Below are 25,281 nucleotides of genomic sequence, written 5' to 3' on the forward strand. Positions count from 1 at the left end.
TTTTCCTTCTAAAATAGAAAAGGCACAGAAAAAAAAAATAGAGGGCAGTTGATAAAAGCAAATAATGAACAACATTGATTATTCTTGTTATTTAGAAAGGCTTTGAAAATCACTATTGCCATGTTTAAAAAAAGAAAATATATATGTATATATATAGTTACATGTAATTATATGCTTATATATGCATATATTACTTATGAAATGGATATCTTTGAAAAGATATACAGAAACACAGAGGTGAGGGAAAATAAAATCACAAAAGCAGTATTTAGCAATATAATTTAAAAAACACTTTTATATGTACTATTAATTGATAGAGTGTCAACTTTGCTTTCTAGGTCACATCTAGCAATGCACAGGGGTTACTCCTGGCTTTGCATCAGGAATTACTCCTGGTGGTGCTCAGGGGACCATATTGGATGTTGGGAATTAAACCTGGATCAGTCTCATACAAGGCAAATGCCCTACCCACTGTACTATCACTCCAGCCCCAGCACCTTTTTTCAATAGTAATTATTTCTATTGTTACTGAGATAGATCCTGACTTTTTCTTTTAATGAATGTGTTTGCTCTCTTATCTGCTTGATCTTGGAACCATTTTACTGATGTTAAGTCAAGTGACTTGATACTATGTCAGTGACAACAAATTAATTGAACTACCCTCCATGCCATAACAGCAAGAAACATATTAGCATTCAAGATTAAATTATACCAGACGGTTAATTTGATTGTTATTGTTACCATTCTCAAGCCCTATCTGCAATAATCTGCTAGATCATTAAGGACATTTTAAAAATTACAAATTACTTTAAGGAGTGATTTTGTAGACATATTCTTGCCACAACCATTGTGTTCTAGTTTCAAGTTTATTAGCATGTTTAGAGAAAGGACTAGGTTTTGTTATTATGTGGTTCTTCATGGTCTCTCACAATGCTAAATACATCATCAATATCAATGTAGTTTTGTTATTAGAAGAAATTATAATTCAGGCAAAGAGAAGATGCCAAATTATCATTTTTCAAGGCTGAATATATTGCATGCATTACAGAATATATTGATTAAAAATGTCTATTATTCTGGTGACAATTTTTAATTCAGATATCAACTGAATTTAAACTCCAAAATGTGTCAACCTATTGAAGGACAGGTTAGGGACTTTTGTAATTATGTGGCAAAATAAATTTTTTTTCTGATTTCCTTTCATGATATTTCTATTGTACTGATATGTAAAAACTGTTAAAAACTAGCAATAATTTCTAAATATGCTTATTCTCATTATATGTACATTCTTTATCTCATTTTTCTCCCTATGAGAAGTAAACTGCCCTATTGAAAAATCAATTTCCAGTTTAAATCTTTGTCATTGTAAATATAAGAATATGTCCATTGTAATTGCATTGATACTCATAGATAACCTTTATGGTACAGAATATCAACCTTCTCATCAAGGTTTATAAAGTCAGAGTGACAATATGATGTTATAAATTATCAAACAAAATGAATTCTCAAGTTCTAATAACTGGGACTGTATATTTGTGCAATAAATGTGTAATGTAGAGCAGCACAGATATTTTAAGATGATTGTTAATATATTTAAAAGGTTAAAAATAAATCTATGGTATCATAAATGAGAAAAACTTGCTTCCATATAATTCACTTTATATGTTTCTGTTTTTCAAATCTCACTCTAATTTCAAGGCACAAGATAATGCCTTGGGTACTTTCTGCTTTAGCTTTTATTATGTTTGTCATGGCTCAATCAATTTGATGCTACCAAAATTAGCATTCAGAAATGTTTGGTTTCCTAAAACCATTATTTTTGATGTGAATAACTTATGTTTTACTGTGATGCACAATATTGTCTTTGTCATAAAAGTTTCTTGTATACTATTCTATAACAGTGTGATTCCTTTGGAGTAAAATTATTGATTTATATTCAGAAATTAACACCAAAGTTGATTTTATCCAGCTATATTGTAGCACAAGGTGTTTGAACTCTTAAGATAAACAAATGACTTTTCTCCTAACTGATTTCAAATGCACAAACACATATTTTAAACTTTGGAAGCAAGTACTCTGTTCATTATTTTTTTTAGAGTTAAAAATAATTATTTTTTCTTTTATATAACCTCTAACCTAATCTTGAAACATAAATATTACTTTGTGTATTACCTTCCTTAGAAATATCTGAAGTTGAAGTACAAAATTGTACCTTTTTTAGGAGTCATAGATTTTTTTCAATAAGCTTGTTACCCTAATAAATATAATGCTAAAATTTTGTTTTGATGATCAACTGTTTTATTTTTGGTTTAAATACCCCCATTCTCCTTTTCAACCATCCTTTGTAGATCAATTGTTTCAGTCAATACTTATGTAGTTTGAATGTTATGTCATAAAGTTTGCTTCATTTAATTTTCTATGCCACTAAGCAAGTCAAGTACATAGCTAATATTTCTGTAAAAGCTATTTCATTATTACTCATCATGGAAAGATAACTGATGTAGCAAATTGTAATTCAATTTCTCAAAAATATATAATAGTCATCTTTCAATTTGCTATTATGCAAGTCTATAAAAAACCTTTTGTCAAGTCCTATCAAAAGAAAAATTTTGTCACTTTCCCACTCATTATACTTAAAAATTGTTCCATATTGTGATTTAGCCTTGTTGATTCTCAAATTCTTCTCCGTTTAGTTAAAAAAAGACAAAAACGTCTTAGGTTAACTTACTTACTTTTAACTCAAAGAAAATCAGAAATATTTTAATTTATTTCACCACAAATAAGTTTATTTCACCGCCCAGATACACAACAGGTGTTGAGTATGTAATCACAGGCTGGCGTATTTTTCAGCAGCAATCTTACTTAACCATGAGGAATATAAGAGCCATTAATTAGCAGCTTTTGACAAATGAATAGATAAAGAAAAAAATGTTTTTAAAGAATGACAAAATATAACAAGACACGTTGTGTGTAAACAAAGTTGATTGAGTAGCTAATCAGTTGTTATTTTATCTGAAAAGATTACAGAAAGTCGAAGAAATAGTGATGAGAGTGATGAAAATTGGATACTTGGAGGAAATGACTTTTAGATGAAGATACATGAAAATTCCAAGGCCTATAGGCAAAACCTGCTTAGAATTTTGAAGGAGAACATGAAGGGAATTATAGTTGAAATGTTTGGTGAAATTAATATGAAGAAGATTTAGTTAGGTCTAAATTATTTAACCTCTTATAGGAAATTTTAGAATTGTATGAATAGATTATCAAGCTTTCAGATAATTAAAACAGAAAAACTGGATGACAGTCCAAGATCCTGTAAATATATTTTAATGTTTTTCCTAATAATTTCATTTTTAAAATATACTTATCATACCAGAAAACTTATTTTATTGACAAGGAATTCAATAGGTAATTCACATATCTCAATAAAATGTTACCTGTTACCATTTTCTTTGATAATATTTTTTCTAGTCTAGAATCTAATTTAGGATTATGTATTGCTTTTGTTCATCTCCTGTGTGTGGGGGTGGGAAGGGGGGTTGAGGTAGAGGGTTGGGCTACACCTGGCAGTGCTTAGGGATTATTCCTGGCAGATTCTGGGACCCTATGGGATGCTGGGGATTGAAACTGGGAGAAACCTGGGTCAGCCATGAGCAAAGCAAGCTTTGTACCCACTGTGCTATCATGCGGGCCCCTACTGTTGGTCATTTCTTTGAATCTCTTTCAGTCAGGAATAGTTCTGTAATTTTACTTATCTGGAACATACCCGATATATTTAAGTGGCTATGAATTTGATGAAGTATTTATAAATGAAATATTAAATTGTATGGATCTAAATTATGGTTCCTCATTTTGAGATATTTTTGCAGAAATATAAAGGAACCAGTGCTCTTTTTCCTAAGTTTATCAATTATATCAGGAAACAAAAATTCTGACTTACAATATTAAGGTAAAGGTGAGTGAGAGAGGAGTACTAGGCAATTTAGTTACAATTGTTCACTTTCAGTTCTTTCCTTTAAATCTCAACAGCATGAGAGGTACACGGTCTCCCCTGCTTCATGAGCGGAGGGGAGAAAGCAGATGGAATAGAGAAGGGATCACTAAGAAAATGATGGCTGGAGGAATCAGATGGGATGGGAGATGCATGCCAAAAGTAGATAATGGACCAAACATGATGACCTCTCAGTGTCTGTGTTGCAAGCTCTAATGCCCAAAAGTAGAGAGAGAGTATGGGGAATATTGTCTGCCATAGAGGGAAGGGGAGGGTGGGAAAGGGGGGATATACCCAGGATATTGGTGGTGGGGAATGTGCACTGCTGGAGGGATGGGTGTTTGATCATTGTGTGACTGTGACCCAAACATGAAAGCGTGTAACTATCTCATGGTGATTCAATCAAATTTTAAAAATTAAAAAAAGATGAAAATGAAAGCAGTATTTTAAATTACAATGCCTAAAATATATTAAAATTTAAAACTTTGAACACATTTTTAAATATTTTTCAATATCAAATTAATATTGATTTAATATGAAATATTATTCAGAATGTGAATATTGAACAACATGTTGGTCAAGAATGATTCATAAGATGAGTTGGGGATAATGAGAGGGTGTGGCAGGAAGGATACTGGGAACATTGGTGGTGAGAATGGGCACTTTTGGAGGGCTGGGTACTCAACCATTGTATCACTGAAATGTAATCACGAAAGTGTATAAGTCTGTAATTGTATCTCATGGTGTTTCATCTTAAAAATTAAAAAAAAAACAAAAAGAAAAAAAGAGAGGTACGCAGTCAGAGGTGGAATAAGAAGACTTAAAAGTATACTGGCCAGGTCACTTATTTGACCATCACCTTGACCTGGCAGACAAGAAGAAAGCCCTAATTTTAACTCATGTGGGCTGATTACAATTAAAAGTCAAAAGGAAGGTGCCTGGAGCTAAAGATCTTGGAAGATGAGTCAAGAACCCTTAACAATAGACAAGAGAGCTGCAAGCACCGGACTGGAGAGTCTGACAATAAAGTGTGACACAGAAGGAAGGAGGGTCGGGCTCTGAGGAAAAGAAGCAACTCCCTTTCACAGTGGATCCAACACAGTGTTCCTGGGAATTAGGGAGAAATCAGTGAGGCACCAGTGTGAGGATTGGATCAGAGATCATTGAGGGATTCAAAACTACCTTATCAAAGCTGTTGGATAATTTTAATATCATGAGCATTGAGAGTTTTGTAACCTAAATCTGCCCACTCAGGAGCAAGACCAGTTTTGCGATAAGTGTAATATAAATTTCTTTGTTGAGATACTTATTTTGTTGAGATGACACTTGCACTTTTTGCCACCATAAATTTCATGACTAGTTTGTGGGAAGATATTTTACCACAAAGCAAATAAGCAGTTTATCATTATACTTTACCTAATTCATTTAATATTCCTCAATTACTCAGCTACAAAAATTATTACTTTGTATTTGAAAACTTGTGATTTTCTAAGTCCATCAATCTTTCTACATGCATCAATGTAAGGTAAAATATAAGGGAGAACTCTCCTTTCTCCTCCATTAATTCATTTGCTTGATTATTTATGTTAGTGTGTAGTCATGGATGCTTACTATATTCTACAGGTTATAGCCCATTAACAGCATCGCTTGTTGCATATTGTGTTTTTCTAAATAACTCATAATAGCCATTAAGAGTTATTCTCCAGCTATTTTTGTAATTTGTGTTGATGTCCTTCTGTTTCCTAAGTTCTCTTAAATGTAGTTGGATGCCACACATGGTCACGCTTAGGGCTTAATCTTGGCTCTGCTTTCGGGTTTCACTTGTCTTGGTACTCATGGACCCTGGACCCGTCAAGAATATTAGGCATTGAACCTGGGTCAGGCAATGCAAAGGTATGCACTTTACCCCCCATGTTATCTCTCAACCCACTTCTATCATTTTTAAAACAACTATTTATATTTCGGAGCCACGACATATTATACAGTATTACTGTGCTTTTGATTTTTCTAATATTCCTAGTTTCCAAGTGTTTATTTGAAAACTGTTTTTTTGTTTGTTTTGTGTATTGGAAAATAGAATTTAGAAAGAAATATTTTTGGTGTAACAATACTAGGGTGACATATTTTAAAAAGTCCTTTCCTAGGCGGCAATCAAAATGTAAAGTATGCCAATTAAGATATACATGTTCAAAATGCTTTTATTTACATAATTATTTTTAAAAACAAAGGCAGTCTCTAGACACAAGAGTTAAACAAATGAGATTTAATATAACTATGTCTAGATATTCCTTTTTCCTGGGCACCAAGGCAAGCATATCTATAATCTCTTAAAAAACTTAATCTCTTAAATTTTTAATTTTTTTTATATTTGGTTTTGGGTTATATCATTTGGTAATCAGGGATCATACTTAATGAGCTCATGGGACCATATGTTGTTCAGAGCATCAAACCTAGGTCAGCCACATTCAAGGCAGTGCCCTGCCTGCTGTACTAAACCTACAGTTCCAAAGTAATTAGAAGCTACTAAATATCTTTAAATAACTACAATTTATGATGTGATTCATAATAAAAAATATGTTCACAGCAGTTAAAAGAGTATGCGAGTTAGCATTTAATAAGTTGTGAGACTGTAAGTAAAATTCCATGAAGGAAATAACCAAAAAAATACTGAGGAAAGAAATGAGTTATAAAAATTTACATTAGCATTATGAAAACATTCAGTTTGGGGAGAGTTATGGGCATGGCTGTAGGGACAGTAAAATAACTTTAGGATAGATAGGATTAAACCTGAAGAAGTAAGTGCATTGGATTTTTTTTCTTTTCTTTTTTGAGTGAAATACTCATGTCTGACCTTACATTGAAAAAAAGTAGTGCAAATGTCTTACCCTGTATAAATTAGAAGTGACTCTGTGGGGAAAAGACTAGTTGAGAATGATAGAGGAACATTAAATCAAATTACACACAAGAAAACATCTGAGGCAGTCCTATGAATCATGACTGTCCACTGTCCACTTGGGACCTCTCTTTTAGATCTAGGACATAAAAAATATAGAAGACAAGACACTAATGCACAGAGCTCAAAATATTATTTGAGGATCAATAGACAGTTCCAGATAAGTAAGAAACAGTAAAAATATTGCTCTGCAAAAAATGTTATGGGCTTATTAAATGTATACGACAAAGAAAAAAATTTCATAACTATTAAGTAAAAGTATGGAGAATGTAAGAGGAAAATTGGTTGAAAAACAAAAGCTTATTAAGAGAAAAAATATACTCCATAGAATTTAATTTCTCCCAGTAATATATAGTTTCCTAAGTTTAAAGAGGATATTTTAGATTATTAAAGTATAAGAAAATAGCCAAAACACAATAATAAATAGCAGTGAGATGCACTGTTATATTGCTAAGTAAATAGCAAATATGAAACAAACATACACATGATAATTAATTTTTCTTATTGCTTTGAATTTGTAAAAACATTTGAAAATAATGCCTTGCCAGCCTTGTTAAGGGTTTAGATTTATAAAGTCTTTCATGTTCTATTTTCTTACTACAACATTAAAGAGAAATTATTATATAGGTCATTTATAAATTGATATAAGGATCTTTATAATTTTTATTGATATGTTAGCAAGGAAGTTTGTGTCAGGATAGAATATCAGAATTAAATGGTTATGATATGTTGTTAGGAAATTATGGATAACTATGCTACACACACAGGGCACTAATGAATGAAATTTGCCTACATACAGAAACTTAAGTTGGCTTTTGATAAGCATCAAATAAAAGTTAAAGCATAGCTATAAAACACCATTTTATTAAAATAAGTTAAAAAACTTAAAACATTGAATGCACATATATTTTTGAGTGTAAAACATCTATATCTACATTAAAAAAATCAGAGTAGAGCTGGAGAAAACAGATAATGGTAGTAGATAAAAACAAACAGGTGATAAAATAGTTGTTGATTTAAATGGACAATTGTGCTGTTATTTTGAGTGGATTAATTTAATATTACATAACTAATACTCAAAATAGAGTAAGACGATAACAGAGTAAGTGTAAAATAAATGTAATTATGCCATGCCATCTGATTAATGAAGTAATTTTTGTAACTTTATGCGCATACTGTATAACCTATCAGTTTTTCCTGGTTTCATACCTCTCTCTCTTTTTTCTCTCTCTCTGCCCTGTCTCTGTCTCTCCCTTGTCCCTTTCCTTTTTTATTCCTTCCCCTCTACTTTATTATCTCACACTTAAGTAGAAATGCATACAAACTACAAGACAAATACAAAGAACATACAATTATTTTTGACTTATTAAATTTTTCAAATTAATTTTTATCCATAATCAATGATTAGTAGCATATATTTCATTGCATCTTGTTCTGATTTTAATTGTCCAAATTATATTACTGTTTGTGAGATGGGCTGAGCTGTTATAATAGAATATTTATACATACTTTGACAATTTTGTCACCTGTTACACATTACTTTATTATATTAAATTTTTCTAAAAAACATTTTATAGCTTGATTATTATTTGCTTCAATATGCCTTAATACTTTTAAATTTTGATTAATATTTAATATTAAATGCAATGCTTTTATAAAAAGAAATATCATGAGAAGTCCCAATAGACACAAACTAAGCATGTTTCTACCTTTATATTTTTGTAATTGTTCTATCAGTTTGTCATTATTCTCACATTTATGCAAATAGCTAATTCCTAGTTCTCTAGATTCTTGCTTAAATGGTATAGTGTTACCAAGGTGTTCCCTATATACACTACCCAAAATAATAAAGATTAACTTATCTCGAAACTACATCATCGATCACTTTCCTCTCTTCCCCTCTTCCTCCTGTCCCCAGGCTATAAGTTGTCTATATTAGTTTCTTTATTTATGCATTGATTCATCCAAATGACACTACAAATAAGTTCTTTGGGAACAAATACATGTTTTCTTCAATTTCCTAAGTGTACATACAAGAGCACCAACCATATCTGAGGTACTCAATAAGTAAAAATTACAATGTTAAGTTTTAAAAATACAAATATTATCTTATTTATTAAGACATAAATATGTAACAAAATGATATGCTTATTACTTTATAAGAATTTGCTTATTTTCCCCCTCCTTTTTGTATGAGTGTCTTAGTATTTATACTGTAAACTATTGTATATATTATTTTAATAATCATGCTTTCTGAAAAGATAAGGCAACCTTGTTATAAGTCTGTTTTTTTTCTCAAAAAACACACTTGATTGAGATAAAGACCATTAGATTTAGCAGCAGATTGCTTCTACTATTTGGATTATTTAAAAATTTTAGAATATCTGTTATTATATTTTACTAAAAAAATTACCTCATCTTCAGAAAAAAAAAGTGAGACTTATGATTAGCATGATACTCTTCTAATCCTGAGTCATTTGCATAGGCTTCATCAAAGTATAGCTTCACTAATTCTGTCACTGTCACTGTCATCCCGTTGCTCATCAATTTGTTTGAGTGGGCACCAGTAATGTCTCCATAGTGAGACTTGTTATTGTTTTTGACATATCAATTATGCCACGGATAGCTTGCCAGGCTCTGCCGTGCAGGGAGATACTCTCAGTAGCTTGCCAAGCTCTCCAAGAGGGGAGGAGGAATCGAACCTGGGTTGGCCATGTGCAAAGCAAACGCCCTACCGCTGTGCTATCAATCCAGCCCACTTCACTAATTATCTCCAACATATTTTACATTGCAGCCAATAAACCTATAATATGGGAGATATAAAAATATGACTCTGTTAAAGGCAAAGAGATAATATTGAATGTTTTTGGAGTAATAAAATTATTCGTGACATAGTTCTCTGAGTTATAGCCTCTGAAACTGTATCATTTTCAATCACATGGTCTGAAAAGCTTAGAAAACTTAAAATTAATATGCAACCTGTCATATCTCATATGCCTAACGAGTCCTTGATTATTGAGGTAAATATGGAGTTGAATTTGTTTAAGTAGCTCTTTAAATATTAATTACTGTATATTCTTAGACTTTGAATATTTATAAAAATATGTGTAAACTATTAAAGATATATTACCTGTTTTAAAAAATATAACTAATGGACAAATAGGCTTATTGTAATTACAAAGGTATATAAAGAAACTAATGCTAACTTACTACCATTTTGTACTCATAAAATTATTAAATTTGCATTTTAAATGTTAAGAGCAAAAAATAAATAAATAAATAAATAAATGTTAACAGCAGCATTTCTGATAATATTTCTTACCAATAATATTTTAATTAAAAATTTAGAGATAGAAAATGTATTCTGTCAATTATGTTGGAAAAATGTAGCCATTTGATGCATTCATATTAGCAATATAATATATTTCATGATACAACGAGGAAGAGTTTTGGGTTTTTATTTTTGTATGATATATAGCACAGCAGTAGGGTGTTCACCCTTCACGCAGCCAACCCGTGTTTGATTCCTCTGCCCCTCTAAGAGAGCCTGGCATGCTACTGAGAGTATCGCGCCCCCATGGCAGAGCCTGGCAAGCTACCCGTGGAATATTGAATATGCCAAAAACAGTAACAAATAAGTTTCACAATGAGAGACATTACTGGTACCCGCTCGAACAAATCGATGAGCAATGGGATGACAGTGACAGTGATGATATATTAATTTTATCTTTATTATCTTAAATATGAGAGTTGTTTTAATAATAGAATTACTTGATCACTTGTATAGAGACATATATATGTATCTCTGATCTCTTTAAATATTTCCAATATAACTTGATATAGTTTAAAAAGCAGTCACACATTTTCTAGATACTTCCTTTATATTTTATGCAAATTAAGGTATTCTTTTAAAGAACAGATGACTGGTTAAAGAAACTTTGATACATCTGCACAATGGAATATTATGCAGCTGTTAGGAGAGATGAAGTCATGAAATTTGCTTATAAATGGATAGACACGGAGAGTATCATGCTAAGTGAAATGAGTGAGAAAGAGAGGGACAGACATAGAAGGACTGCACTCATTTGTGGAATATAAGAGAACATCACATGAGGCTGACACCCAAGGACAGTAGATACAAGGGCCAGGAAGATTGCCCCATAACTGGAAACCTGCTTCATGAGCAGAGGGGAGAAGGCAGATGGAATAGAGAAGGGATCTCTAAGAAAATAATGGCTGGAGGAATCAGTCGTGATGGGAGATGTGTGCCGAAAGTAGATAACGGACCAAACATGATGACCTCTCAGTGTCTGTGTTGCAAGCCATAACGCCCAAAAGTAGAGAGAGAGTATGGGGAATATTGTCTGCAATGGAGGTGGGGGAGGGTGGGAAAGGGGGCGTATAACAGGGATATTGGTGGTGGGGAATATGCACTGGTTGAGGGATGGGTGTTTGATCATTGTATGATTCTAACCCAAACATGAAAGCTTGTAAACTATCTCATGGTGATTCAATAACAATTTAAAAAATAAATAAATAAAAGTTACCTTTTAGGTGCCAGAGCAGTAGTATAATAGGTAGTGTCTTGCATGCAACTGACCTGGGTTTGATCCCCTGCATCACATATGGTCCCCTAAGCACCACCAGAAGTTAACCTGTGTGCAGAGCCAGGAGTAACACCTGAGCATTGTTGATTGTGGGACAAAACCAAAAAGGGGGCAGGGGAGAGGAATAAAGTATCTTTCCAGTATAAAATGGCCTTTCAAATTGATTTGAAAAGTTCTTATTTTGATGAAAAAATTTTAACTAAAATATTCTTGATTTTCTATGTACCTCATTGAAAATATGCATTGCTTTAATTTTAACTAAAGTGCTTTTATTAGGGGCAGAGAGATAATGCTGCTTGTAGGATGCCTATCTTGCACACAGCAGATCCTTGTTTGATCCTCAACATCCCATATGGTTCCCAAATCCTCCAGGAGTGATTTCTGAATGCAGAGCCAGGTGTACACCTGGACACCACCAGATATGGCCTCAAAGCAAAGGCAAAAAATAAAAATAAATAAATCATATTCATGTGTTCAACAAATTTATGAAATACTATTCTCCAAGTGATAGTAAAAAATTTGACATAAGTTGTCAGTAGTCAGTTTCTTATTATTCCTTCTTAGTTTGTATACGCAAACCTCACCCAAAAGATACTTAGGGTTGGTAAATTTTAGACTTAAAATTATGAATTCAAGTTATCATCAAATTTGATAGTTACCATTAATCAACCACATGCTTTTTATATGCCAGTGGTGTCCAAGAAAGCCCCCTAATAGTATAGAAGCTATGTTCAGAGAGCAGCTGGGAGACAAGCGGTAATTGAACATATTTAAAAATCCACTGCATGTACTGAACAGATTTCAGTGTCTGCTGTGTTTAAGGTCCACTGACTTGTGAAATGGCTGCTTTATTCACACAGATGTTAATATCTCCAGGCTCTTCTCTAGCTTTGTAGCTTCTCATTTACATATCTGCAGTAAGTTTGGTGTTCCTGAAGTGAGATACAGCTACTTGTCACTATTCTTTGTTACAATAAAGCATGTTTGAGACTAAATATGAGCGACGGTAATTACAGCTCATTAGGACTTAAGAGGAAAAATAATAAGGAACATAGCAATAGGTGTTCAGTCACCAGTGCTTCATTAGTTTTTTTTACTGTTTAAAAACCTGAAGCTGATGAATATAAATTACTCATGAAAATGTGGTCAGAAAGTTTTATGCGCCTTATTTTCACTCCGTGTAAAGAGAATCAGATGACACTTTTTTCAAAGTGTACATTTTATGATTTTAGTGCTTACCACAGTTTTATATACATATGCATGTAGAAGCATTCTGCGCAACTGAAAAAAATCATTTGACCCAATAAAGTAGTAAAAATATGGATTCTAGATCAGGGACTAAAAGATAATATAGCTAATTTAATTTGAAATTCAGGAACCCTATGGTTAAGTATAATGTGTGTGTGTTTGTGTGTCTGTATTGGGGTTTGGGGGGGGGGAAGAGGAGTGGAATAGAAGGAAAGGGAAAAGAAGGGAAGGAAAGAGAAAGGGCAGGTCGGAGAGGGATGGAGAGGGGAGGGGATGGAGGCAAGGAAGGGAAACATTTTTAGAGAAAAATCTCCCAAACTACCTTTAATTTAGGCAGCACTATCAGTCTTAAAGTCCCTAAATCCTTTGGTACTTCAGACTACCTAACCATAAATTTGGAAGTTTTCACAATAAGCCATAAGTTTGCAATTCAAAATAACTCCTAAATTTTATAAAATAATATAAAACAGAAACTATGAATTTCAAAATTACTGAAGTGTATAATAGAATTAATAGTATGAGCAGTAGCTATGTGGTGAATTAAAATCTTACCATTTTTATCTTAAATTATTACTCTTGTATGTGAATATACCTTTTCATTAATAGGGTCGCAGTTGTGCATTACCTATCGGGTAGAATAGTTTTATATACTGACTGCAACCTTCGAAATATGTTACTGTCTCATCATCAAATTGAAGAACAATGATACTAAATTATTTTCCAAATGCCAATTTATATTTGCATTGAATTCAGGCTTCTTTGCATCAAAATTATCTTCTATACTTTATTTTCATGGAAATCAGTGGGAATTGTGTTATTTATATTAATTACTAGATTTCTTAATTCTTAAAATTTTAATGTTGCTTTGTAACTGTTTCTTTGAATCATTGGTTTCTTTGAACCACTTGTGATACATTTAAATCAATTCTTGTTGGATTTCAGTGTGAGGCATGTGTTACCTTAGAAGACAACGTTAAATTAGATGGCCTAAAGTTTCTAAGCAAATTGGTTTCTCATTAGAGTGATTACTCTGTCTAGACTTGTGTTCTACTGAAAATTTATTCCATACCAAACTTCGACAGAAATATCAAAATATTCTAAAATTATGTATAAGCATAATTAAAATGAACTGGGAACTTTAAGGAAACCCATGCCATTTTTTTTTAGAATTCAATCTTGATATATGACACTTAGTTTATATAAATTTAAAATGAAAATGGGTCAAATATTTAAAATACTCAAATTCAAATTCACTTACCCTTAATTACCATATAAAGTAACATGAAACAATCTCTGAAACTGACTTAACTACCTAATTCTCTTTTTATAAATCTTTAATGATTCAGGTGGCAACTTTTACTTGCCAATACAGACAATTGTACTTTTCCTCAGATACTACAATATAAGGACTCTATGAATCTTTGAGAAAATGCAAGCAGAATGAAATAATTACTTACTAGACACCCCCCCTAAAAAACTCTGAGGTAGAAAAGCAGTATTTGGTCTCTTATGTGCAATATTTTAAGCTCAAGAAAATTTTTCCTATTTTTTAAAATTGTGGACACATGGATTTACAAGATTGCAGATGGATATTTTTTTAATTTGCTTTTTATGTAATACTGTTATCACATAACACCAACTAACAAAGTTCCAATATCCTTTTGTCACTGTAATAGCCTTGATGTGGTGATTATTTCAGATATATACATAATCAAATTGTTCTAAAAATATACACAGTTTATTTTGTCATTTATCTCACTATAACTGAAATAAATATTATTATTGAATACTAAAATCTACAATCTCAGCAAGGAGAATAATGTGAGTATTCACTAGAGATTTAATAAAACTATGTGCTGATCTTACCAAGAAATTAAAATATATGGTATTTACATTGTATTTAGTTCATGAAAATATCATAAATATTGAATTGCAAATATATATATAATTACTGTTATTAATTTTTCTTTTGCTTTTAGGGTCACACCTGGCGATGCACAGGGGTTACTCCTGGCTCTGCACTCAGGAATCACTCCTGGCGGTGCTCAGGGGACCATATGGGATGCTGGGAATCGAACCCGGATCAACCAAGTGCAAGGCAAACGCCCTACCCACTGTGCTATTGCTCCAGCCCCTACTGTTATTAATTTATATCCATAAACTTAGTTGTAAATTCAAAGCAAACAATTTTTTGGACACTGCTTCCACTGTGAGAGTTCAAACTTTCCTCACACCACCACCAAATTATTTTTGATCATTTAAGTGGGGGTTTCATTACTTGGAATACACTATTCTGTCTTATAGCATTTTACTAAAATTCTATCATATATTGTAACTCAAACTAAAAATGACAAATCTAATATCAGTGAACACTGAAAAGGTAATGATCCCTCTGACAGGCTTGCTAATTAATGTCTATGAATAGACTTTGTAAAGTCCTTGAAGACATACATTAAAAGTACAAATGCTTTCTCCAATCACTACTTCTATTGATGACTTACTGTTGACTTAAATAATATGTATATGAGATTGTCAATGTCCATATATATTTATTTATATAATATATACATATTTTCTTGGAGACAACTTGCCTTCCTACATTCCTATAAGGAAATGTGACAAGAGTAATCTGTGGAAGGTGCCAAATTTTGTTAAATATCTTATAGCCATCCCTTCTTTTCTTGAAGGGCTTATATGCTTCTTTTGGAATATAAAGACTGACTCAACATATCTTAAGATGTACTGATTTTCTTTACACGAATAATTTTAGTGATACTTAAAATAAACTTGCAAAAATACCCTGAATATTTTGTAATACAAAAATCCTAAGAATCTCTAGTTCCCTGCTTGGACTATTCTATTGCATACTGGTTTGCGAACATTATATGTTATGGCCTTACTATGTCATAGCTGGGAAGTATGCAGTTTTGCCTATATATGTATCTTCTGTAGAATACATATGAACAACTACATGACAACTTAATCTTAATTGATCTCTGGGATAAAGGGATAAGTTTTTCAAATGTCAAAGCCATAAGGATGTGTTACAGTTTACTGATGATTCTGAAGAAAAATATTAGAAAATACCCATTTTGTACTTGCTACTAAGAGTTTATTGTGATTGAAACAGGATGTTCTCTGTTCATGAAGTTTGAACATGGATAAATACTATGCCCTTATTGTCTCCTTCAACTAAAATGGTGTTGCAACCTCCTACATATCATATCCATCACAAGATGAAACTCCATTAACAAAGTTCATATCTTAATTTGTCCTTATCAATGCTAATTTGTCACAAATGATTCTCTGATCTTCCATGTGAGATCATAAGGGAGTCATTATGGCATGAGGTGTCGATATGCTCAAAGCAGTAGTGCATTATTTTGATAAACTCATTAGGATCACCAAAATTGCAGAATATTTTATATCATCTTTAATATTGGAAACAACAGTATAAGCCCTCATTAAATTATAATGGTTACCCAATACTCAAAAATGTATTTTCTTTGCACATGGATGGGCTTTGCCATATATGAGTTTTTTAAATTTATGTCTTTATTTTATTTAATTTTTAAATTTTTTATTGGTGATTCACTGTGAAGTACAGTTACAGACTTACAAACTTTCGTACTTGCATTTCAGTCATACAAAGGTCGAGTACCCATCCCTCCACCAGTGCCCATTTTCTACCACCAATTGTCTCAATCATCCCTTCCACCACCACCACCCTGTCCCCTCCACACCATCCCACATCTGTGGTTGTGCATTCCCTGTGGCTCTCTCTCTCTCCTTTTGGATATTGTAGATTGCAATAGAGGTATTGAGTGGTTATCATGTTGGGTCTATATTTTACTTTCAACCCACATCTCCCATCTCGAGTGAGGCCTCCTAGCACCCTTTACTTGGTGGTCCCTTCTCTATCTGAGCTGCCTTTCCCCCCAGCATGTGAGGCCAGCTTCTAAGCTGTGGAGTAATCCTCCTGGTACTTATCACTACCATTCTTGGGTATTAGACTCCCATTATGTTACTTTATATTCCACAAATGAGTGCAATCTTTCTATATCTATCCCTCTCTTTCTGACTCATTTCACTTAAGATGATACTTTCCATGTTGGTCCAACTACATACAAATTTCATGACTTCATCTTTTCTAACAGCGGCATAGTATTTCATTGTGTAGATATACCAAAGTTTCTTTAGCCAGTCATCTGTTCTCAGTCACTCGGCTTTTTCCCAGATTCTGGCTATTGTAAACAGTGCTGTAATGAACACATAAGTGCAGATGTCATTTCTACTATACTTTTTTTGCATCTTGGGGGTATATTCCCAGAAGTTGTATTGCTGGGCCAAATGCAAGCTCAACTTCTAATTTTTTGAGAATCATCCATAGTGTTTACCCAAACTTCTGAACCAGTCGGCATTCCCACCAGCAGTGCAAGAGAGTGAGTCCGTTTCTCCCCACATCCATGCCAACACTGGTTGCTTTTGTTCTTTTGGATGTGGGCCAGTCTCTGGGGTGTGATATGCTATATCACTGTTGTTTTGATCTGCATCTCCATGATGATTTGTGATGAGGAGGATTTTTTCATGTGTCTTTTGGCTACTCTAATTTCTTCTTTGAGAAAGTTTCTGTTCATTTCATTGCCCTATTTTTCTGATGGGGTTGGATGTTTTATTCTTGTTGAGTTCAGCCAGTGCCTTAGAAATCCTTCATATTAATCCCTTATCAGATGGGTTTTGGGTGAATATTATTTCCCATTCTGTATACTGTCTTTGCATTCTGCTCACTGCATTTTTTTTTTGAGGTACAGAAACTTCTCAGTTTCAGGTAGTCCCATTTGTTTATCTCTGTTTCCACTTGTTTGGCCAATGGTGTGTCACCGTTAAAGATACCTTTAGCTTCAATGCTGTGGAGGGCTTTGTCAACCTTCTCTTCAATGTACTTGATGGATTCTGGTCTGATGTTGAGGTCTTTAATCCATTTTGATCTGATTTTTTTGCATGGTGTTAGGTAAAAATACATTTTTTGCATGTATCTGTCCAGTTTTGCCAGCACCATTTGTTGAAGAAGCTTTCCTTGCTCCACTTCACACTTCTTGCACCCATATCAAAGATTAGATGATCATATATTTGAGGGTGTGTCAGGATATCCAAACCTGTTCCTTTGGTCTGCAGCTCTGTTTTTGTTGCAGAACCATGCTGTTGTAATTATTTCCACTTTGTAGTACAGTTTGAGGTTAGGGAAGGTGATGCCTCCCATCTTATTTTTCCATGAATTTGTTTAGCTATTCGTAGGAGCTTATTGTTCCATATGAATTTCAGGAGTGTTTGCTCCATTTCTTTGAAGAATGTCATGGGTATCCTTATAGGGATTGCATTGAATATGTATATGCTTTGGGGAGCATTGCCATTTTGACAATGTTATTTCTCCCAATCCATGAGCAGGGGATATCTTTCCATTTCCTCATGTCCTCTTTTATTTCTTGAAGTAACATTTTTAGTTTTCTTTGTACAGGTCTTTTACCTCCTTATTTAAGCTGATTCCAAGCTACTTGATTCTCTGAGGTATAATTTTGAAGGGGATTTCTTTTTTCATGTCACTTTCTTTTCTCTTATTATTTTCATATAGAAAAGCCATGGACTATTGAGTATTGATTTTATGGCATAAAACATTACTATACAAGTCTATTGTTTCTAGAAGTTTCTTGGTAGAGGTTTTAGGAGTCTGTAAATATAGTATCATATCATCTACAAATAGTGAGAGCTTGATTTATTCCTTTCCTCCTTGAATGCCCTTAATATTTTTTCTTGCCTAATCTCTATTGCAAGTACATCCAGTACTATATTGAACAGAATTGGTGAGAGTGGGCATGCTTGTATCGTCCCTGATCTTAGGTGAAAGGCTCTTAGATTTTCCCCATTGAGAATGATACTTGCCATAGGCTTGTGGTAGATAGCTTTGACTATGTTGAGGAATGTCCCTTCTATATCCATTTTGGGAAGAGTTTTCATCATGAATAGGTGCTGAATCTTGTCAAACACTTTATCTTTATCTATTAATATGATTATATCATTCTTTTCTTTTGTTGATATTATGGATTATGTTGATTTATTTCCAAATGTTATACTATCCTTACATCCCCAGGATGAATCCCCCATGTTCATGTTGTATGTTCTTTTTGATGAGTTGTTGGATTCTATTTGCTAATATTTTGTTGAGGATCTTTACATCTGTGTCTGGAAGAATTCACTAGTGAATCCATCTGAACCTGGGCTTTTGTTTTTGGTAGACTTTTGACTACGATTTCAATTTCTTTGATATTAAAGGTCTATTCAGGTATTCCATATCTTCTTGGTTCAACTTGAGAGATTATAGGAATCCAGGAATTTATCTATTTCTTCTAGGTTCTCATGTTTCGTGGCATACTGCCTTTCAAAGTAGTCTCTGATGATTTTTTGAATTTCTTTGGTTTCTGTTGTTATGTTCCCATTTTCATTTCTGATTTGATTTTTTAGGTTTGTCTTTCTCTCATTCTTTGTGAGCCTTGGTAGTGGTTTATCAATCTTGTTTATTTTATTGAAGAACCAGCGCTTGGTTTCACTGATCTTTCTAATTGTTTCTTTGGGTTTCCATGTTGTTAATTTCTGCTCTATGTTTTGTTACTTCTTTCCTTCTGCCTAGTCTGGACTCCTTTTGTTGTACCTTTTCTAAGATATTGAACTGTGAAGCCAAGTTATCTACATAGGCTCTTTCTTCCTTCTGAATAATGCTTGCAGTGCTATAAATTTTCCCCTTAACACAGCTTTAGCTGTGTCCCATAGGTTCTGGTGACTCGTGTCTTCATTCTCATTTGTTTCCAGGTATCTTTGGTTTCATCCTTGATGTCCTTCCTGACCCACTTGTTGTTCGGTATTGAATTGTTTTATCTCCAGGTGATTGATTTGGTTCTTGGTGTCTGTGTGTGATTAACTTCTATCTTCACTGCATCGCGATCTGGAAAAGATAGTTAATACAATTTCTCTCTTCCTGATCTATTGAGATATGTTTTGTGACCCAGCATGTGGTCTATTTTGGAAACTTATTCGTGTGTAACATTTTGGGAAAGAAATGTGTATTCTTTCATTTTGGGGATGCAAAGCCCTGCATAGATCTATTAGCCCTCTCTCTTTTATCTCTTCCTTCAGAGCCAATGTTTCCTTGCTGAGTTTTAATCTTGTTGATCTATCTAGAGGTGATAGGCCATTGTTAAAGTCTCCAACTACTTTAGTGTTGCTAAAATTGTCCTTGTCAAAATCTGTTAGCAGCTTTTTAAAGTATTTAGCTGGCTCCTTATTAGGTGCATATATGTTTAGGAGTGTGATTTCTTCCTGCTGTACATGTCCAAAAAATGGCCTTCGCTGTATCTTCTAATCTTTTTCAACCTGACATCTATGCTGTTGGAGACTAGTATGGCCACCCCAGCTATTTTTTTTTTAATTAGTGAGTCACAGTGAGGGTACACTTACAGATTCACACATTTTCGTGCTTGTTTTTCCCTCATGCAATGTTTGAGAGCCCATCCCTCCACCAATGTCCATTCTCCACCACCAATGAACTCAGTATCCCTCTCAACCTCCAATCCCATCCCCCCTACCCCACCCCGCCTCTGTGGTAGGGCATTCCAATTTGATCTTGCTCTTTCCTTTTGGGTGTTGTGGTTTGCAATAGGGGTATTGAGTGGTCATCCTGTTCAGTCTCTAGTCTACTTTCAGCATGCATCTCCATTCCCGCGCAAGATCTCCAATCACATATTACTTGGTGTTCCCTTCTCTATCTGGGATGACTTTCCCCCAGCATGTGAGGCCAGCTTCCCAGCTCTTTAGCCAACCTCCTGGTATTTTATACTACTATTCTTGGGTATTAGTCTCCTACTCCATTATTTTATATTCCACAGGTGAGTGCAATCTTTATATGTCTATCCCTCTCTTCCTGGCACATTTCACTTAGTATGATACTTTCCATGTTTTTCCACATATGTGCAAAGTTCATGACTTCATCTTTTCTAACAGCCGCATAGTATTCCATCGTACAGATGTAACAAAGTTTCTTTAACCAGTCATATGTTCTTGGGCACTCGGATTTTTCCCAGATCCTGGCTATTGTAAACAGTGCTGCGATGAACATATAAGTGCAGATGTCATTTTGACTATACTTTTTAGTTCCTCCAGCATATATTCCCAGAAGTGGTATTGCTGGATCAAATGGAAGCTCAATTTCTAAGTTTTTGAGAAGCGTCCATATTGTTTTCCAAAGGGGCTGGACCACCCCAGCCGGGGCCAGTGCTCGGCTCCGGCCGGCCGGGTTTTCGGCCCGGGTGCCCATGCCTCTGCAGAGCCGGTGGATGTGGAACGAGCGGGAACCAGAGACAGCTTTAGGAATTGGGGTTCCAGCAAGTGCTTGCACCCATGTATGGAGACTGTGAACTAACTTTGGCTACATGCTGTTCCAGGAAGGGAAATGATTCATTTTCAAACTTAAATCTTCGCGGACTTAATTACTATAATACAGAAATTGTAAACCGCGGGGCCGCTACTGCGGCCGCGTGACATTTTATCTCTTCATTCTCATCAGTGAAAAACTTATTATCAAATATTTCCCTGTTAATAGAGCTGTATTCTTAGGGGATAAGTTCCAACAAAAATAGTGAGTCTGTTTTGAAACTCTAACAACAATAGTGAGTTATGTGTTGAAATCTGGAATGTAATCAAGGTAAAGAGAAAAGGAAGTGAAATTATCACTCACGTACAGGGTGGGTTGGGGGGTGAGGGGTGGGATGTATACTGTTTTTTTGTTTGTTTGTTTGTTTTGTTTTTGCTTTTTTTTTATTGGTGGTGGAATATGGGCACTGGTGAAGGGATGGGTGTTTGAGCATTGTGTAACTGAGATATAAGCCTGAGAACTTTGTAACTTTCCACTTGGTGATTCAATTAAATAAATTAAAAAAAAAAGGGGGCTGGACCATTCGGCATTCCCACCAGCAGTGTAGAAGGGTCCCTTTCTCCCCACATCCTCTCCAAGAGCAGTTGCTTTTGTTCTTTTGGATGTGTGCCATTCTCTGTGGTGTGAGATGGTATCTCATGGTTGTTTTGCTTTGCATCTCCCTGATGATTAGTGATGCTGAGCATTTTTTCATGTGCCTTTTGGCCATTGGTATCTCTTCCTTGGAAAAACTTCTGTTCATTTCTTCGGCCCATTTTCTGATGAACCCCAGCTTTTTTGAGGGAGTTGTTTGCTTGCAGAACTGTTTTCCATCCTTTCACTTTTAGTCTATGTTTGTTCTGACTGTTCAGATGTATTTCTTGCAGGCAAGTTCTTGTAGAATGTTGGATTTAGTTTCCAAATCCATTTTTCCACTTTCTATCTCTTTATTAGTGCATTTAGATCATTGACATTGAGGGAGATTATTTTCATGGGGTTGTGTGCCATCTTTCTTTAGGTTTTAGTTGTGCTTGTAGGGGTTTTTCTTGTCTTACAGTAGTTCCTTTAGTCCTTCTTCTAAGTTTCGTTTTGAGTCTACGGAGTTCCTGGGCTGTTATTTATCCATGAAATAGTGCATCATTCCTTCAACTTTTAATGAGATTTTGCTGGATAAAGTACTCTTGGCAAGAGGTTTATTTCATTGCGTTTTTCCACTATGTCCCACCATTGTCTTCAGGCTTGGAGAGTTTCCTCTGATAGGTCTCCTGTACATCTAAGGAGTGCTCCTTCATATGTGATTTCCTTCTATGACCTTGCTGTTTGCAATATTGTGTCTCTATCCATGGCATTCATCATTCTGACTATGATATATCCTAGAGTCTTTTTACTAGGGTCTCCTTTAGCTGGCACTCTTCAGGCTCCTTGGATCTGGATGCCTACATTCTTCAGCTCTGGGAACTTTTCAGCAATGATATTTTTAATTGAGGTTTTTTCATTGGAATTGTCTCCCTGTCCTTTTGGTACTCTGATGATTCTAATATTTTTCCTGATGAAATCATTTATTAGGTCTGATTCGCCTAAGAACTATTTTGAGGTCTTTTCCCATTGCTTCTTATTGCCTGTAAGCTTCCTACAGCTCATCTTCAAGTTCACTGATTCTGTCTTTGGCTGTAGCCATTCTACTATTGAGGGCACCCACTGCATTTGTTTTTTATTTCATCTACAGAATCCTTTATTCATGACACTCCTTTTGTAGCTTTTTTATTTCTGCTGTCATTTCTTCCTGTATTTTCTTGGCTGTCCGTTTCATTGTTTCTTCCATGTCCTCCTTTAATTTACTGAATGTCTGTTGAAACGTTTCTTTGAGTTCATTAAACATTTTCAACATTTTATCTCTGTTTACTTTATGGGAGAGATCATATTTGTAGGTAACGCTTGTTAAGGTATCTGGATCCTTTTCATCATCTGCTCCTCATGGTGGGGATTTTCTCTGTTTCTTCATGTTTTTGTAGTAGTATGCTGGTGGGAACGTCAAGTTCACTATCAGTATTTCCTCTAGATTTGAGAAAGGGTCTGGATGAACTCAGTCGATAGTTATCACCTTTTCCCCCTTCTACAGTTTCATCTTCCTCTCAGGTGCTCCTCAGCAGCTTATGTGAGGTCTCTAGTGAAGCTTCGTAGGATGTGTCATTTTATATTAGACTTTGTAGAGCATCTTGTGATGCCAGTATTATGGTGTAATAGGGATAGGCTACTGCACTATTGGTGTAATGTGTTTGAGATGGCCAGGATATTCTCCAGAGAATTAGGTGTCAGAGATGAAGATGTGAGTCCAGAGTGCCAGGATAGGGGAAAATAACTGCAGCCTCAAAAGAGGCCATGCCCACTTCTGCAGAGGCCACGCCTCCTACCACACTGTAGGTGGGATGCTAGCTACAGAGGTCACACACTTGGGATGGGGAACAAAGATGCAGCCCTGCAGAACAGCACACACAGGATGGCCCAGGCCATATATGAGTTTTTAATTCTGAATCGTAGCATTATCATCGTCTGAATTAAAAATTAATTATTTTGAATATTTATTTATTTTCTTCAAATTTCTCTTGATTCTTGGTTGTGTTTATTCCAATTGAAGTTTGCAGTTTTAGTTATATTCAATCAGCAAGCAATACTTCAAAAATACAAAGTATATACTTTGTACTTAGAATTGAAATTCTTGCAGTTTTTTTTTTTTAATATCAGAAGAACCTGACAAAGTATAACTGGCAGATGGAAGCTAGAGTCTGGGAAGGTAAGGCCTATTTCCATTTAATTTGATCTTACTCAGAACCAAGCAAAATGCCAAGAATAATGCTTTCTGATGGATTTTGATTAGCTGTGCTTGGCTAGCTTCTCTTTACATTACTTCAGTTCACACTCATTTTAAAGACTAGATGGAATTTCTTCATGGCAGTGGCACATCCATTTGGGACGGAGGATAATCAGGTCTAGCCACTATTCCCTTGTTTACTCACATACACAATAACCTGCTTTCCCCTGCTGCTTCACACAAATTATTGAGACATTTTACCGATTGCTAGCTGTATCCGTCTCTTTGACTTCCTTTTATTTTGATACTAAGTATTATTTCAATAATAAATGCATTATTTTTTAGAATACAAAAATAGGGCAGGAGTCACCTTGAGCTTCACTGTGCGCTTCTCTTGTCTTCAGTGTAAAGCTCATCTGACTCCTCCTTGAGGAGACTTTTTATCCCAATGCTCTCAATAAAAAGTGATTCCACATTCTTTCAAAATTCTATCTTCTATTTATCAAGCAGCATTTTTTAACTTTTTAAAAGCTTGAGATTTTAAAAACTGGAGATTAAGCTTATCTTACATTTTTTCTTCTGTCACTGAAGTTGGAAAATGTATCTGTGTCTGTGTTTTATTATTGTTTATATGACAAGAATTTAAAATCTAGAATTCTATGCAGACTGTTATTCTAAAAATAAGTGCATTATAATGAATATTATCTGAAAAATTAAAAAAAATACAATGAGGGAAATAGCGCCAGTTACGAAAAGATATGGCACAGTGTGGTGGTTTGTGTGGTGCACTAATATTTGTATAAAGCATAAACATTACTAAAATTGTAAATCATAGTATCTCTCTTTGAGTACATGTTTAAAATTACTATAGGAATTATATAAACTAGGGTTAATTTCTCAATGAGGGAAGCTATAATATGTGCAATTGTAGAGTCCTTACTTTGTATAAACACAGAAACACAAAAAAAACAAGGATAAACTTAGAGACCCAGTTTGTTTTCGTTGTTAAAATGAATAAAAAAAATTACTAGTACCAGTCGTAATCAAAGGTTGAGTCTACTACCTACTTATTTGTTATGTGAGTAGAATTTATGAACACAAGGCAAGGCAAACCTGCTAATAAAGCCAGGTTTTCTTCCCCTGGGAATTCGTAGGTGGATTTTAGAGAATTATGTTTTCTTTTCTCACTCACTTGAATTTTATTCATATCAAATT

This window comes from Sorex araneus, chromosome 1 (assembly GCF_027595985.1).
Source record: "Sorex araneus isolate mSorAra2 chromosome 1, mSorAra2.pri, whole genome shotgun sequence".
Classification (NCBI taxonomy): Eukaryota; Metazoa; Chordata; class Mammalia; order Eulipotyphla; family Soricidae; genus Sorex; species Sorex araneus.